Consider the following 18,662-nt stretch of genomic DNA (forward strand, 5'->3'; position numbering starts at 1 on the left):
GACACTGCCTGTGCTGAACTGCTCTTAACCCTGTATCATCTAGCTAGTTGTCTGTCCATAACCAAGCAACAACAATAAAGTGCCAATAATCTGAAAAGCCCCCTACAGCTATAGTACCTTCGACAGCCACAAGTTTGTCAGTCTGCATTAGTTACAGTGATTTTAAAAGGTCCACTATTGTAATATAGACTAATAGCTCAATCCACATCAGTGCCAAGGAATCACACAGCTCTGCAAGCAAGCTCACTTCAAGCCTGACCTGAACACCCCCTGCCTGCTCTTCAGTCACGTGGTCGTTTTGTGATGGGACAAACATACCTTGAGGGCCAAGCTGAGCCTTCAAAACTCATTTTGTTTAAGAGCTGGATTCGAACCAGAGGTGAAAGGCATGAAGGGTTAGTTAATTAGCCACCGAGCCGATCCAGTGTTTCACTCTGATCAACTCGAAAATGGAAACTCTAAGAGTAACGCTGCCCTCTCTGGAATCCAGACTCCTTCTGTTGTCAGCAGTTAAATTGCTATTGGCTGCTCAATAAGTGGCTGCACTATGTGGACCAGTGTAGTGTAGTGTAGTTGTGCAGGTTTTATTCAGCTGTCAGAGCCTGGACAGGAGGGTATTGACAGAGCGGTTACACACTAATCCAGAGGGGGAAGCCCTGAGCCCCAGGCTGCTAAAACACAAAACATATACAGTACAGAACTGGTGACTGGGCAGCTAAGAGCCCCACACTCAACTTCACCCTCACAGGCACAGAAACAGAACTAGGAAACCACACCTGGGCTTCAGGAGCAAACATTTGGTGCAGGGATGAGTCAATTGCTCCTATATTCTCAAGAAAACGAATACAAATAATACATAGTAGGAGAATATTTTTTCATGTGGGGGTGAGCACCTAAGTCTGTGCTTATGCAGAATTACCTTAGTAGAAGGGAAATTGGGGGCACTTATCATAGGCACGAGGACAATATAAAAAGAACTGAATTTTCACAGTCAACGGTGTATGAGAAAGTATAAGCCAATCTGTCTATTGAAACTATTATGTTCTGTGGATTTCTTAAATTTGTGTGAATTTGGAGTTTCAGCTAAAAGAAATGAACTGGCTTTTACAGCAGGATAATTGATTATTGTTATAACTCTATAACCAACCTACACGACCCCTTCAAATTACAGATCAAGTTCAATATTTCTAGGGTAATGTATAGAGCTTCAGATACAATGGGGAAAAAAAAGTTACCGTCTCTTTTCTAAGTGGTAAAGTGGCCGAGTTGAGAAGTCAAGTGCTCTAACAGTGAAACAGCGGTGTTCCTGTGTGTGATGTGCAGCTGATAAATAGCTTGGGGTAGAGCACTTGCTTTCACTTTGCGATATGATGTCACTAACCTTTATTGATCCACAGCCAGGAAGGCAGGCCTTATCGCTCTCTGCTCTGTGATATACTATGATCTGGATCCCAACTGCTTTTTAATACACTGCACTTTGGGTAACTGTCACAGGCCAACATCTCTGCTTGCTAATACCTTAGGCAATATTTTACCCTCACAGCCCAGACAACAGAATGGCAAACTCCTTCCTGGCAAAACCTACTGCTGAAGGGCCTAGGATATCTTCCCTAAAAATGGTCATTCAGGGATTCAGGCCATCAAATAATATATTTGGCTTGCATATTTTTTTTTAATGGTACAAAATTACTCGCACTACCTGAATAAAACGTGCCATCCTTATGTTTTGAAAACATGATCTTGAATGACACAAATGGCAAGCATGTGGTTTCAACCCATACTGATCGTGCATTATTTAGGTAGTGTGGGGGAAAAAATGAGCGTGAAGAGATATTAGAAGAGTGGTTTTAAAGTCAAGTATAAATAATTGTCAATTTCCGATGCAGGGCATCAGGTCAATAGTCATTAACAGTAAGGGTTAAATACAGTGATTTAAACATTTAAAAAAAAAAAAAAAATTTGGTAATTGTGCTAACAAAAATGCACCTATACCGTTTAAATATCTTAAAATAATTCATTATTAATTAAACAAAAATATAATCTAATAAGTAAATAAATATATACATACTTCCGAAAATAAATGTCTTTCGGACTGCCTTGTAAAACTGTCTGCCTGAGCCGTGGGAAGCACAGGAAATGAGACATTGCAAGACCTGGGTCAGCAGAAATAACTTGAGACACACACACACAAGAAAAAGACAAAAATTATGCGGAAAAAAATGCACTAAACAGATGGCTCGCTTTTTTTTTTTTTTTTAAGCAGCCCGACCCATTTTCTTCTTTTGAACTGGAACAGGCCCAGTGCTTGTGTTATTAGTGTAATAACCCCCCTCACTCCTGCCCCCACCCCACCCCCTCAACGTAAACGGAGTTCAGAAAGCTGAAGAAGAAGACAGGCGGCCGAGCTGCAGCATTATCCTACCTATTGATTTTAGCTTGTGGGTATTAGAGAGAGAAAACGGCAGGTTTATCAGGGCAGGCTCCCCCAGCATTTTTGCTAACTAAATGAGTATTTTCAAGGCTTATCAGACAAAGCGTCTATTACAGACACCCACTGCTCAGCAGCCACCACTGATTAGATGCTCAGTATTACTCTTGCCTACTTTCATGAACTTTTACTACTTTTTTTAAAGTGCAGTACTTAAAACTACAGCACTAACCCAACTACTTATAGTCCACACTGAGGCCAAGTGCTCAGCTTCTACCACTGACCTGCTCAAACTCACTACTGCACCTTCCAAACTGCAGCTCAGTACTTCCTTTAACCACTGAGCTCCATTCCCATTCCCATCCACCCATTCCCTTCCACACTGTAACCCAAAGCTCTTCCAACACATTTCTACACTGTATTCCGGTTCTGTCACATGTAAAGCTAGTTTACACCCCCCCCCCCCCCCCCCCCCCCTCATCACTACCATTGTTTAAATCATTACAACAAGGGGACTTTGTGAAAACTCTATAACTGTGTATCTTTTTATTTATGGTAGGAAAGTAAAGTGCCAAGTTTGATTCTGTGTTAATATGTAAAGATTATTTAGCTCTCGAGTCCCCACCAACAGCCCCTTTTGTGGTGTTTAAGTTACTTCTTGCTTTTGAATAATAAAGTGTTCTCAATGCATCAATTATTGCTGAATATTACCGGTCTGCTGTTCCATTAGGAAATGAGTTGCCGATTGCACCTCTTTTATAAAGCATGTGAAAGGGGACGCTGCAGTAGTAGCTGCCCCTCTTGTTCCGATGGACGGCAGGCACTTGCTGATCAGCTCTGTGAGCAAACCCTGTAATTTGCCGGGGGGCGGAGATAATGCTTATCTCAGAGACCTGATTAAGTTTATAATGTACACTCTGATCAATAGCTGGGGTCTATTAGCAATGTGTCTAAAACTCTATTTACCAAAGGATCCCCTGCTATCAATTGATCAAGGACCTGGGAGCCATATTATTGTGCATGTGCATGTGTTTCTGTGTGCGTGGACTTTTTGGGTTTTTTTTGGTCGAAGGGAAAAGTTTTACTTTGTGAGCCAATATTAAAACAGGGATTGGGAACGATAAAGACACTATCTTTAGCTGGAGACTGGTATGTTGACAGACAGCACAGGACTAGCTACTTGCATACCATTTATGTCGATATTTAAAAGGGTACTTTAAAGCAAGATTCTAGGGGGTGCTAATATAGTGTTGGGTTTACCCTCCACCACACATGTAACTAAATAAATGAAAACAAATACATTGTCTCAACACAATACCAATTTCCAAAACAGACTTCAGTCTGTGTCACCATTATTGTTATCACTTCAATTACAATTCTTATTATCACAGCAGTGGAACAATTTTCATCAATTGTGTATTTATATATTTTTTTTTCCACACCTGTGTAAATTACCAGTTGCCGGGTGCAGCTTTGTTTAGATGTCTCCAGACTCTGATCAATCTACGCATGCCATGCCAGCAAGAAAACGCTTCTCCAGGACAAAAACCTACACTGCACCTGCAATTAAGGAATTCCAGGCAAGTGATGTTTGCTTGTTTTTGTCAAAGACCTCGGACAATAGCGTATCAACTTTAATCAAACACACATAAAACTTGGGTCATTCTAAACAGCTCTAATCAAATTGTAAATGTGACCAGTAAAACAAACAAACAGGTTTACTCAAAATTTCTGCTTCCACCTAACTAACCACTTCCTGTGCTGTAGGTCAAATTCACTCCACAATGGTCTAGCTGCAGTCACACCATACACACCCTACATACAGCACGAGGAGTGATTTGGTATCAAATACAGTTTCTTAATGACAAGGAAAAAATACAAATTTTAAGACAACAAGTTGAAAGGAAAACCGGTTATCAACAGTAAATTAACTCTTTCGCCCAAAACTATACTAGACTGACATTACCACAAATGCCAAAGCATCATACATTATTCCATAGTTTAGCTGCTTGTGTGCGCAGACCTTGTTAACGAAACAGTACTGCAAATGTATCCTGGTGGTGCTGGCTGCTTTCAAGACAATAATGCACCAGCGTTCCAGTACTGTCTGTGAATGGTTTGAGGAGCATGGCAGAGACACTTGTAGCTCTTTATGGAGTCCACACCACTTTGTGTCAAGACTGGGATCAGGGAGAATGGTGGCTCAGCCGGATGTTAGGTACAGGTCCGAATGAAGTGGACAAACATTTTGCATCACACTCTAGAATTAACTAATTCTGCTTCATAAAGTTGAGTAAAGCCTGCCGAATAATGTTGCACCGTGATTTGTAGGTTTCCATATACTTAACGAAAAAAAAAGTGACATTTCAAAATGCAACATGAAATATTCTACTATTATTATGGCTTCCGGTAAACTTTTGCAATATCATTTTGTACTTTCTTTAATTGCATGATGTTAAATAAAAGTCCTAAATAATGTTCATATGGTTATGGTTGTTGTTTTTTTAATTACGTCTCAATCCTAAAATTCTAAGTGATACAACCTTTTGACCATAGCTGTATACATGCATTGTACTGTCTGTTTGTACTGAAAAGGGCAGTTTCCCAAACAAATAAAGCCTTTTATCTACACTGACCACAGAATGAAGATGCTTTTAAAAGATCTCCAGCGCAGTATTTAGTTGCTACGGCTCAGGTTTACCACTCAGATCTGTTGACTAATATTTGATAACTAACCCCCAAAACACATGAAGAGGAACCATGCTTTTATAATGACACTTTCCTACAAAAGGTACCATTGCATGCTATTCATTAATTCAGAGGCATGTAATAGAAAGGTATTTTGTCTTGCAAGCACCTCTGCGTTAGCAGTATTTATGGTACTTTGTTACTCTGACTAGACAACCTTATAAATGATGATTTTATATATATATATATATATATATATATATATATATATATATATATATATATATATACACACACACACACACACACACACACATTACATATACACACACAGTTGTAGTCAAAAGTTTACATACCCCAGTGGAAATTTATAATTTCTAGAAATTTCTCAAAAACAAATAATTTTAGGTAAAAACCTTTTGTAGCAAAAGTTTTGCTTTTGTGGCTGAGGAAAAAAAAAGAAATAGATATCTACAATTATTTATTTATTTCAGCAATTTTTTTTTTTTTTTTTTTTGCAAAACTCCAAAAAAGCTAATTCAAATGTATTCATACCCTTTGATGCTACGATAGTATTGTCTACAAGGTGCTAGAAATTTCAATATGATAATGCAGACCTTAATTCAAGAAGGTTCTTTCACCAAGAACAAGTAGATGTGTGAGGAAGGCTAATAACAATCCGAGATTTACTGCCAAAGATATTCAAAAGTGAACTAATAGTTTCCTCTAATAGCACAGGAAATGTAGTTCCAATACATGCTAAAATGAATTCCACAGCATACCAAAAGGTATTGGCCAATCATCTGAAACCCTCTGCTACAAAACTTGGTTTAAAGAGCAACTGGACGTTTCACCGCAACAACGATCCAAACCACACATCAAAGTCTACTTCAGAATGGTTAAAGAATAAAATCAAAGTTCTGGAATGGCCTAGTCAAAGTCCCAATCTAAATTCGACTGAGAATCTTTAGTATGAGTTGAAGGCTGTGCACAAGAGAAGTCCTCGGAATATGAATGAACTGAAACAATTTTGCGTTGAAGAATGGTCAAAATTCTCTAAAGAATCATGCCAAAAGCTCATTGACAAATATTGTTATTATTGCTAAAGGTGCCTAAAATACCTATTAATTTTCCTTGTCTGGATATGAACACTTCTGAATTCGCAATTTGAGTTTTGCAAAAAAAATAAAAAAATTAATAAACAATTGCAGACATCTATTTCTTGTAACTTTCTTTCCTCATCCACAAAAGGAAAACTTTTTCTACAGTTTTTTTTCCCCCCGATAATTATTTATTTGAGAGATTTCTAGAAAATATAAAATTTAAAAACATAGGAGAGTAAGTTCAATTCCAGCCTCGCTGCTCAGAGCAAAGGAGCTCGGCCCCAGCAAATGTAAACTTTTCTGTTGATATGCAAAGCAGTATGGATCATTTGGGTCCCTATGGCAACAGTGCCCCTGCTTGCACAAATGTAATGATTAATTGTGGCTTTGATAACAATAGGCAGAACTGGTGTTCTGTAAGCCCCCTCCCCACACACACACACCCTTTTACAACTCCTGTTGGTCACTGCTGTTCTTGAATAAAAACACTAACATTATATAAACTTCTGTGTACATCACTTGGGAAATCAAGTCCTGGATCAGATACTTCCTGTTCCCAGTAATGTGTACACAGAAAAAACCGTATTTAATAATAATAATATATATTATAATCATAATAATAATATTATTCTGAGACTATTAAATGAGATGACCACTTAATAGATGAAATTTATAGCAATTATTATATTATATATATATATATATATATATATATATATATATATATATTTTTTTTTTTTTTTAATATTATTATAATGTTTTTATTTTATCATTGTCATAGTAGCTTATGGTAAAGAAATGTTGTTAAAGTATTTACCGACTGGATAAACAGGACTCAAGACAGCCGTCTCCTTTTAGCCCCCGATTTTCCGTAACGTGTACTTGGGGAATATCCTAACCAACTGACACCTCAACTATACTCCCTTTGCCAGGGATATCAAAATGTAAGAAAATTGATGATTGTAAAGCCTTGGCTATAATACTTTTTTAAATGCTTTAACTTTATAAAAAAAAAATGAAAAAGACAAAAACCAGGACACATGGAAATTTGAAAAGTTGGAATCAGGCCTTAACCCCTGCATAATAAAAGTATCTATATTTTTTTTCCTTTTCTCTTTTCCCAGGACATCTGTGTAATTCCTGCAATCTAGGGTTAATGTTCAAAAATGTTCAAAGACCTGAAGGAAGCGAAACAATGGGATAATTCCAGCAGCTCACAAAGCAGCCTGCAGCACAGTGCACAGCCTCCCAATGTTAGCAGAAGCTCCTGCAGATGTTGCGAGGCCCCACCGGGTCACACAATCACAGCCATTTGCATTCCTGATGGAGGGAGCCCGGATTAGGGGCTGAATGCCTTTCGCAACTTGGTCAGTTTAAGAGAGAGAGAGAGAGAGAGAGAGAGAGAGAGAGAGAGAGAGAGAGAGAGAGAACAGCAAGCTGGGCAAAAGAGGAGACAGGAAAGAGAGAAGGGGCAGGAGAACCCAAGAGATAAAGAAATGAGAGGGTTAGAGGGAATGATGAAAGGGGATGAGAGGCATTCACATTTCTGTATATTTGATGTTCCAACTTTGCAGATTTTCATGTCAATAAAAGGCCTTTTGATTTTGAATTTGAAATGAAGGATAGTGAGGGCAGATAGAGAGAGAACTAAATAAAGAAAAAAACGAGGTTTGCGTGAGAGAGACGGGGGGGGGGGGGGGGGGGGGGGGGGTTAAGGGAGAAAAGTGCCGAAGTGGAGAAAGCTCTTGTTAAATCTAATCCAAGATGTTTCTATGCTTCCCAAGACATGAAAGGAATCATTTTTCTTCCCACTATCAGCTATTAAGAATGGAGAGAGACAGAAAGAAGCAGCTGTTTTTGTAAGGGGCCAGAGTTCATGCTAAATCACTTGGGCTCTTTGATCCCCTGCTTCCTCAGCCCGGTCGCAAAGTTTGAACCTCTCCTTATCCAAGTTTACATTCAACAGAACTTTAATGGCATGAACTGCTGTACAGGTGAAGTACCAAAGCAGTGCCTCAACTCTTACTCCCTCCCTCCCTCCCTCCCCTGCCCTCTCATGCTGTCCCTCTTACTCCCTCTGTTGCTCTCTCATGCTGTCCCTCTTACTCCCTCCCCTGCTTTCTAAGCTGAAGAGATGCAATTATTTCAACTTTTCCTCATCGCTCATGTCATAGTCCTGGGATCAGCCTAGCTGAGCTGACCCAAACTGCACCCAGTATTCTAGGTGGGGTCTAACTGGGGCATTGTATAATCTTAGCATAACCTCTCTAGACCCAGGAAGAGCTAGGTACTCCAGGGCTACGACATCAAAATATGAGCAACAGATACACTGAACTACGTGATCACCGTTGTCTGCAGAGACAACTCAGCTTGCTTGGTAGTCCTCAGGTTTGTTTTTAAAGCGTACGAGTGTTATGTCGTCACTGTGATCCAGCCAGGACACACTTGGAATTAAGAGAGATATCAATGAGCTTTTTACTGGTTAACATGTTTTTAAATAAATAAACAAACCAAGCAATACAGGAAATGTTTTCCTTCCTGGAGACTAGTAACAGGTCTGGGAAGACTGGGATTCTGAGATTTTGATCTTAGGGACAGCGAATCCTTTGGGCAATTAAGCATATTAATTAAGCACTGTTATTCAAAAGTTCCAACAGCACCAAAAATTCAGACCATTATGATAAATGTCAGAATCTAGAGTTCTGTACATTAAAGTTTCAACTGCATGAAAAACAAAACTGGTAGAGTTAAATTTAAGAGTGTTATTAAGGACCAAGAAACAAATCAAATGGTAAAACTTCAAAATACAGCTGGATTAACTACACTACACTGTAGCGCCATTTGTTACTAATCCAAACAATCACATAATTGTGTGTAAAATGAATGTTGTATAGATTAGTACACTGTAACTACATTTAGTTAATGTGCCTGCATTCCAAAGTGAATTCAAAAACACAGTATTTTTTTTTTCTCTTCACAATTGAACCAAGTGGTTATATGCTGTATTAAACTGTGTAGATTGAAATGTGTGCTGCATTTCTTTTCTCTGTGTAAACCTACTCCTGGTAAACTCAGTTTTGTTAAATATCCAGGCAGATTGTCTTTGCTCTGTGAGGGTTGAGGTTACAGCAGACTGGTTAACAGATTGTATTTGTCAGTTAAAAGAAGTACTGTACCTTCATCCCTAGCCAATGGCTGCCCTGTGGCTGTACAGTTAATATTTGCTTCTGTGTGCCAATAAATTTGCATGAGATTAAAATGTGACCTAAATGCATTTTTAACACCCAGAGTAATTAATTTAACATTCATTGTGGGAGAGAGAAGCGCTGACAGTCTGATTTCTCTGACCAGTGGGAGCTTCAGTGATAAAGAATGGGAAGAACAATTAGCTGAAGAATAACAATAATGTGGCTCAGCAGAATAATTATCTAGCTTTTCATCCCTTTCACTTCTGGAGGCCTGGGTATGAATGTAGTCACAAGCAAAATGAGTTTGTGAGTCGCCAGTGGACACAATTTGAGAAAGGCTCTGCACTGGTGCGCAGGTTAGGTTTGAGAGCGCCGAGGAGAGGCTCTATTGCACGGTGTATGACTGCAGCTAGTGCCATTGCCCTTCACCTTCCGTAGCATCAAAATTAGACAGCGAGGAAAACCATGAAACTACAAAGAAAATAAATTCTAAAAAGACTAGAAAGAACAAGCAGATAAACAATAAAAGGAACGAGAAAAAAGAATATACAGAAGATACACAAAAGGGTGAACTCAATAAAAGAGATGAAAATCAAAACCAGGGAAGTCCAGAAGAGACTGGAATGTTGCCTTAGCTGCTGCCTCCTCTTCCTCATTGGCACAGACACAATTGGGCTGCTGTAATTAACTAGGCAATTGGCTGTTTTCATTTGCATATAAAAAATGCTTACAAGCAAGTGTTAAACACGCTGGCACAAGGCACAGTGATTAGCAGTGTCAGCTCCACCTCTCCCCTCTGGCGGTGGTGCGACAGTGGGGGGAGCATGAATCCCCACTGCCCAGGAAGGCAGAGAACTCCTACAGGGTCCGCAACTGTGCACTTGGGCCTGTTCAGAATATGTTCTGTGTCCTGGGTTTCCATATAAACCGGTCTGGAATAGCTAACAGGTAGGTGAAGGAGCCTTTTTGAGGATGCCTGCTGCACAACAAGGGGGTCTATAGTGTGGGAGCAAAAATAAACGACTTCATCACAGTCAGAATGAAAGAGAACTAGAAAACCACACTAAAGTCTATTGCAAAATATTTTTGAAGATTTGCTACAGATCTTTGAATTAATTCTTTAACTGCATCCTTTGCCTCAAAAAAAAAAAAAAACAGTGTCAATATTTAAATTGATACACGTTTTAAAAACTGGATTGAATAAACTCGCGGGCACTTCAAACTCAGTTCAGGTCTTGGTGTTGCCAATCCCTTCAATCCCCAGGGCTTGGTTTTAGGTACTGATTAGCTGGCAATGCTAATGCGCTTCCATGTACAACTCCAGAATGTTAACAAACAGGCCTCTCTATTCAAATCAATTAGCAGCCTTACAAATTTGAATGGAAAATCTCCGCTGTAATCCAAAGAGGGCTGCCTCGGAGATGCTCCCACAGAAAGGCAGAATGCACAGTGACAAGAGACAGGCTTGATACACAGACGCGGTTATTGTTCTACAGAGCTGTATGGTTAAATTAGTCCTTGTTGAGATGTCAGCCTGCAATGCTTGGCCAATGCAGGACAGTTGTAAGTTGATAAGAAATAAGGCCCTGTGTAAAATAAGTGATTTACAGCAAATTTTAGAAACAACGTAGATTGGACTGAAATAAATAGGAATCAGTTACTTAAGAGGATTTATTATTATCATTATTATTATTATTATTATTATTATTATTATTATTATTATTATTATGTTCTGCAATTTTTAGAACAAGTAGGTAATTCTATTTTATTTGTCTGCAGTAGTGATTTGTCACTTATCCTATGACTGTGTGACAGGATAAGAGCTGATCCAATTACCCCAGTTTAAACAAAAAACAAAAAAAACAACACACAACAAAATCAAACCCCATTGTAAATGTACTCAAATTCAAACCACCACGAAAGTAAAAACACATCTGAAGTACTTATAAGGTCAATGGTATTACCTTGTAATAGAACCTGTTATACTCATACACCTACTAATTGCTTGTGGGGGGTAAAGGGGCGTTGGTTGGGTATGGATTTGTGGAGTTTGCAAATGCTAATGGAAAAAGTTGGGAGACCTGAGATCATTTACCTGTAACTTTGTATTAGATCTTCCTATTGCAGTATTTATTTTTGTTTGACATTTTAAAAGGACCAAAAGAGGCAAGGAGGTGTATGCCTGCTCGTCTCAGGGAGAGGATGGGGAGGCGTCAGGACAAGAAGCAGACAACCACGCCTGGGATTCTCCACACTAGGATTCTGGTTAAAAAATAACACACACCAAGGACTGTGACAAACAGCTTGTGAAAGACAGTTAATGTGTGCGCGCACATATGAGATAGAGAGAGAGAGAGCTGGCAACTCTTCTAATATGAAAGCACTAAACTAACCCCTCAAGGGAGGTCAGCAGCAAACTTTCTGAACTGGGAGTATTTCCATAGCTAAGGATACTTTGGCAGCACCAGAAAGCTAGTATGCTTTAACTCAACTGAAATTACATGAATGGCAAAGGCATTTTTTTTATATGGCTGCTGAAATGAGTTGTCTGGAAAAGTCTAAATATTTAGTAACATCAACAGACAGCTGACGTTACACCATTCACCCTGGCTGGGCAATGTGGCTTTAACATACTACGATTCAGGCAGCTTGTTTAGAAGGCTGCTAAAAAAGCTATTAAAAATGTACACAATTTGTTTTGGCACACTTCTGAAATCCACACTATGAATCCAGCCCCTACAAGGCTGTTGAATGTCAGACATTGTGTTTGTAATCAGTTACTGGTGACACACAAACACTCGAATGCCCACGTCTGTTGTTCTTACACACTAAAACATGCACGCAAACTAAATGACACACACAATATAAAAGATGCCTTTTCTAACCTCAATTTTTTATTTATTTTTTAAGACCTCAAGCACACTCAAATACAAGGTGATAATGCAAAACATATTTCTGTGGGAAACTAAAATTAGCCACATAACACAAAATAGCTTTTTTTTTTAATTTTTTTTTTATTTTTTAGGCTGGTGTATAGTGCAAATCAATATCCCACTGGATAAGACATTGAAGATACAATAGCCACCTGGTCAAAAGTATTTTGAAGCAAAAGTATTGTACGCACTGCTACAGTAAACTATATGTTTGTATGTACCTGGGTATGCACAACATGTACAGCTATGATCAAAAGTGTTGCATCACCCTATAGAATTAACAAATTGAATGAAACTAGCTGAATGCTGAATACTAGCTGAATGCTGAATACTGTTACATAATGAATTACATACCGCTTTGTAGTTTTCCATTTAATTAACAAAAAACTGACAAATTGAATATTGTGACATTTCAAAATAGAACATGAAATAATGTACAATTATTATGGCTTCCAGTAGACTTTTTCTTGTTAAATAAAATATCAAAATTATCTTCATATAGTTCTAGGCGATGCAAAACTTTTGGCCTTAGTATGTACGTAAATTCCTAAGGGAGGAAAACCCTTATTCCACGGCTCCCTTTTGCCCCCCATCTTCCTCACTTGTAAGGGAGTGTAGCAGAGGGGGTGGGGGGTGTCTCTGAAGCTCAGTGCACAGTCAGTTCCCAGCAAAGCATACAATACAACACGGAGGGGGCATGTGTAAGACAAAACTGAAGCAGAAGGTCTGTTTGAATCCCACTGTCTCCCTGTGTGAGCGAGCGAGTGTGCGAGAGCGCAATGCTGCTGCTGCCCCTCTCCGAGCCAAGCTAAGCCTGACATCTACAGTCCTCCTGACTGGATTTCAGGTCTCCCAGTATGCCTGCTGCAATCCTAGACAACCCAAGAAGAGACACTGTCCCAGACACTGTGCTAAAATGTTATAATTTCATTGCTAAGAAAATGTCAAATGTAATTTGGGCAGGGCAGGGCAATTAATGTACAGCCTGTGAGACACCTGGCAGAACTACCCAGTAAAGCTACAACAGGAGGGGCAAGGGACAGTGGCAATTAGACAGCAGCCATAGGTCTATCCTTACTCTATGAAAAATAAACAAACAATTGCATTTGAATGGTTTGTTTTTTGTATATGGATTGCATTGCTGCTGGTATATAAAAGTCATAATACAGGTTGGTTTGCTGCAACCCAATCATTGTATCCCCTACTTGAATGTTTTTAAGTACCTACTTGTTTTTATTTGCATATTTGTGTTACAATTAATGAAACAATGCACTGCCAGCTTCAAATAGTTTTCATACTAGCAAACATCTACTTCTGTTTAATGTGCTAAGGGAAGAACAAGTGTACATAAACAAAAAAATGCACTTGCATACTGACTCAACTTTAATTAATTATTTTTGTAATAAAGCAAGTACTTCCCTTGTAAATTACTGATTAAAAAAAAAAGACATTTCTGTATTTAAAATCCCAATATATATATATATATATATATATATATATATATACACACACACACACACACACACACACACACACACACACACACACACACACACACATATATATACATACATACACACTTTTCAAAAACACTTTCAAGGCAAGGTCATATTGTAATAATATACATAAAATCAAACATCACAAACAGCTTCCACATAGAACAAACATTAGGCAATTTCCACAACCCCATGGCCAGAAGACAAAAAATGAAATGTTTTTTTGGGTATTCACAGTAATTAAAATGGTGTTTTCTCAAAACAACGACATGCATTATAAAAATTGAAGTTATAAAAATGTCAGTTAGATGTCATTGTACAGTTCATATCTAAAGTACATCCACACATGCGCACGCACGCAGCCCGTCAACAACAAAAAGCCCTGGAAAAGCAGCAGCACTTAGAGGCCATTTTATTGCTTTGCTGTGGTCAAGTGTGGGCCACCGAGCTCAATTCTCCCGCAACAATGGAGTGGGCTGCAGGGACAAAGGGGTTAGCCTGGCTTTTAACTGGCTTCCCAGAGTCCCTGCCACTTGAAACAGGATGGAGGGGGGATTGAATACTGTGGGCAAAAAAAAGCTGCCAAACACAGTCCGAGCTACTCTTTAAAAATAAAAATAAAATGATATATGTTTTCGTAAACAGCTTCCTTCTGCTCAGTTCGACCGGCCTACAACGATTTGTCATTTTCCGTCAAGGCTCTCTTTTTACCCCCCCCCCCCCCCCCCCATACTCACCCCTTCCCTAATAAAAGGGGGACCTTGCAACCTTGCAATTATTGTTTGAGCATAAATTAAGGAAAACAAGGGCACAGGCAACAGCAAGGCCAGGACGAGGCGCTTGTCTGAATGGGGAGGCTAGGCAGAGGGAGGGCGCAAGGGAAAAGTGGTTGCTCTGCTCGCCCAGCAGGGGACTGCTCAAGTCGGCCACACATTTGCAAGAGAATCGCACTTGTTGTTGGAAGACTTTTTTTTTTTTGATGAAGGAGGGGGCTACGAATCGCTCTTTTCTTCTTTTTCTCCCTTTAATCCTGAAGAGGATAAGCTGTACACAGAGAGGAAATGGCATGGGGCTGATGGGGTCCTACATACCCACACTCTACATTCCAGCTCACAGGACAGCCAGGGGAAAACACACACACACACACATGCCGACACACAAAACCAACACACAGGGGTACATTAAAACACATCTTAAAAAATACTGACACAAATTACAATGAACTACAGTCTCATAAACCTCTAAATAATCGTTTAAAAGAAATAAATACAACTTATAAATACTAAATAATAAGAAATCTTTAACACTCACACATACACAGATCTACAAAACACTGTTTTGTAAAGCCCCATCATTCATTGGCAGTTTTATTATTGTCACTGGCCATGTCCTCTACAGAACCTCTCTGTAAAATACTTGTCTACAGTAACCCCACCCCCTCCTTTAATGTCTGTCCTTATTACCCAGCCGAGCCCTGGCCTTGACAGGAACTGCAATCCATTGCGTCTAGTCCACCAACTGCCAAATCTAGGTTTATTCTCCATCACCAACCTCATTTAAAATTATCACGGTGGGTCACTATGTTTCTGGAAACATCATTTTTTTGTTCATACAATACCACAGCATAACATTCTTAGGAAAATAAATTATACATGTATTCCGTATATCAAGACATGACATGCACTATAAAACATATGTCACAGTGTAAGTTGTATATGTTGGGGTACGCTACAATTTTAGCCTTTCGTTTCTAACCTGTAAAATTCTAAATCACTCCCTTACACCTCCACTTTTTTTACAGTACAATTCTAAAAATCAAAACCAAAACGATTTTTATAATTATTATTATTATTTTTAACTGCAGTACTCTACTTAAAAAATCACTACCGTTACATTTGTTTCTTTTAAAAATGCATATACAACAAAAACCCTCTTGTTTATTAATATACCACACTGCGATCAATAAATATATGAAAAACTCAAAACAGGAGAAACAAAAAACACACCACATGTAGGTACTGTGGCCTTGAACCAAACAGACTGGCTGGAAACAATCGTCTAAACTGAGAATGTCTTATACTTTATTAGACACATGTGCAGTACCCTGTATAATTAAGAAATCATAAAAAAGAACTGTTTAATTCAAAATGAAAGGCTATACAATACAAAGCCTAACAAATAAATATACATAGGATTCAAATATTTACACACATTAATAATATACATCTATACTAATTATACAGACACTGCACTATCTACATGTACTCAGTGTATTTCTTGACACTGTACATTTCTCTTGTACAAAAGCAGTGCTGTAAGCTGCCTGAATTGGTGAAGCTGCTGTGTGTTGAACTCAGACCTATGCTTTTTCTATGCCAGTGTCGCCCAAAAGAAACCCTTGAAAGCCCCAGTCACCCGTCGCCCATAGCCTCTAATAAGGCTGCATTAAAATCAGCTTGTACTTCTGAATTTTTAATGCTTTGGAGTTTCCAGTTACATAACAGACAAATAAATAAATAAATAAATAATATGGAAATGCAGACTGAAGAGAGGCTGACGGCTGGCTGGCAGAGTCACTGTTTCGCCCCCACCTGAATCGATGTCAGAGTCACAGGGACGGGGCCTTGGAGTATTGTCCCTGCAGCGCGAGGTCGTCAGAAAGAGGGGGGGATCTCTACCAACTGTCTTTACACCCTCAATGCATTCCATCTTTTGTGATGGAAAATACACATTTTAAAAAGGGCCAACTAGCTGGTCTTTAAGGCTGAAGGGGGTAACAAGCTCATGGGGCAACCACCCCCCACCCACCCACAGGGCGAACAGGACCAGACCTCAGAAATCCTCCACCCTCCGTCAAACTCCAACGCTCAAAAAAAAATAAATAAAAAAAATCACTTAAATCGTGACCTTTGAAAATCGATCAATCTGTGGGACTGATCATGCCAGCTGTTATTTATCAGCCACTAATTTTATTACATATCGTGTAGATTATATGGATGTATAGCCTACCCTAAAAATAAGTGAATATTCAGTTATATTGTAATAGGGTATTGTAAAAAAATACTAAAATACCTGAAAATGTTAAGGTATATATTACACACACATATATAGACAGAGATAATAAATATTGCATACAGATTAATTGGTATATTATGAATTGAAAATACATATCTGGAGGAGGGATTGTTTAATATTTAGTTCCCTAAATGAAACAAATACAGTAGCATTTATTTTTAATATACTGCAAGGTATGCTACAAAGCAGCGCTCCGTCTCACACATTATATAAAATACAACTGTGGGGTAGATGCATTTAATCAGATTTGTATTGTATGTTTTAAAGAAATACAAATTCAGTAACTTGTTTAAAGCAAGTGTATTTACACATGTAGATAGATAAATGGTCATTTTATTTTTTAAATGTATAAACTACATTTTTTTTAAATATATTTTGGATATGCTACAATATAGGGTAGGTATAGCACTAAAGAAGGGAATTATCTTTTTCAGATACGCTTTAAAACAGTAACATCATAAGCTATTAGATATGTTAAAAACGCGGCACCGGTTTCCATTTTCACCCCCTCCTGTCATACTTCAAGATTGTAAATCTAACCTCACCACAATGATTTAGTGATTACGAACACGATAACACATTGTGTAACAGCAAACTACAGTATTCCTGCCAACTTCACTTCCAGGAGATAAAGGAACAACGACAAAAACAAGTTTAGAAACCAGCTCCTAGCGAAGGACAAGGCTTGAAAGTCTTGTCTGTATAGCAGCACTGTAGCACTGAACCTCACCAACCAGAGACAGGTAAAGCACAGTCTGGGAGAGCCGAGCGTAGGACTGGACGAACTCCCCTTTTTAAAACAGGTCCCCCTCTCTCTCTGTAATGACAAGCCTGACACGTACGCCATTATTTTTCAGTTTGTAACAACTGGAATAACAGGTCGAGTCTGCAGTTGCTTGCATATTCAAAACCGTATGCTGTAACTGGATCCCCTACTCTTGCTGCTAAGCGGATAACCTTATTTTCCCCTCCACTATGAGCAAAGACGGCATCGGTACACCCTGCTACTTGATTCTGTACTATCTCAGATCATGTGGTGCGTAAGACTGGGAAGAGGGAGAAGAACAAAAACAGCTGCATGAAGAATTTAAAAAAAGGAAAAGGGGTAAAGAGAGGTGTAATAAAAGGAGGGAAACAGAGGAAAAAGAGCAGTTGGACAGAAGGCTAATGTACCTTTACACCACCAACCAGGCCTACATACACAGCCATTCACTGAACAGACCTAACAATAACTAAAATTGTGCTTGTTAGGGTGGATATTGGCATTTATTATAGTTTTAAAAAAAGGGTTTAATTACAGACACAGGTAAATAGATGGGACACTTGCTGACTGAAGGTTGTATTTAAAAAATAAATAATTTAATGAATACAAATAGCAATGGGTTTTGACCTTTCAGGCCATGGTTCCCCCACCCCCCTCTCCTTTACTGCTCTTCCCATGTCTGACCATCTAGATACGGGGATAAAACACAGAGCCCCCCCTTGAAGAGGCCTATATCTTCACATCCTTGCTTTTAGTATTGCTCTTATTAGATGTATTGTAATTTTTTTTGCCTTTTTTTGTATTGCCTAATTTCTGATTGTAATATATATACACACACAATATAATATATTACGATGTTTGCAAATTTGACATTTAGGAATGGTAACATTAGTAGTAGCAATAATAATAATAATAATAATAATAATAATAATAGTCGTCAAAATAACCTAAAACAGACTAAAGAGGAAAATCTATCGTTCTTTTCTGC

The 18,662-nt window shown here is 38.7% G+C and overlaps 1 protein-coding gene across 5 annotated transcripts in view; it reads right to left on the reverse strand.

The window, feature by feature from the left end:
- Positions 1-18,662, reverse strand: part of LOC121325903 (zinc finger homeobox protein 3-like) — a 133,376-nt gene that overhangs the window by 110,395 nt on the left and 4,319 nt on the right. The gene's annotated exons all lie outside the window — the stretch shown is intronic.

This window comes from Polyodon spathula, chromosome 13 (genome assembly GCF_017654505.1).
Source record: "Polyodon spathula isolate WHYD16114869_AA chromosome 13, ASM1765450v1, whole genome shotgun sequence".
Classification (NCBI taxonomy): Eukaryota; Metazoa; Chordata; class Actinopteri; order Acipenseriformes; family Polyodontidae; genus Polyodon; species Polyodon spathula.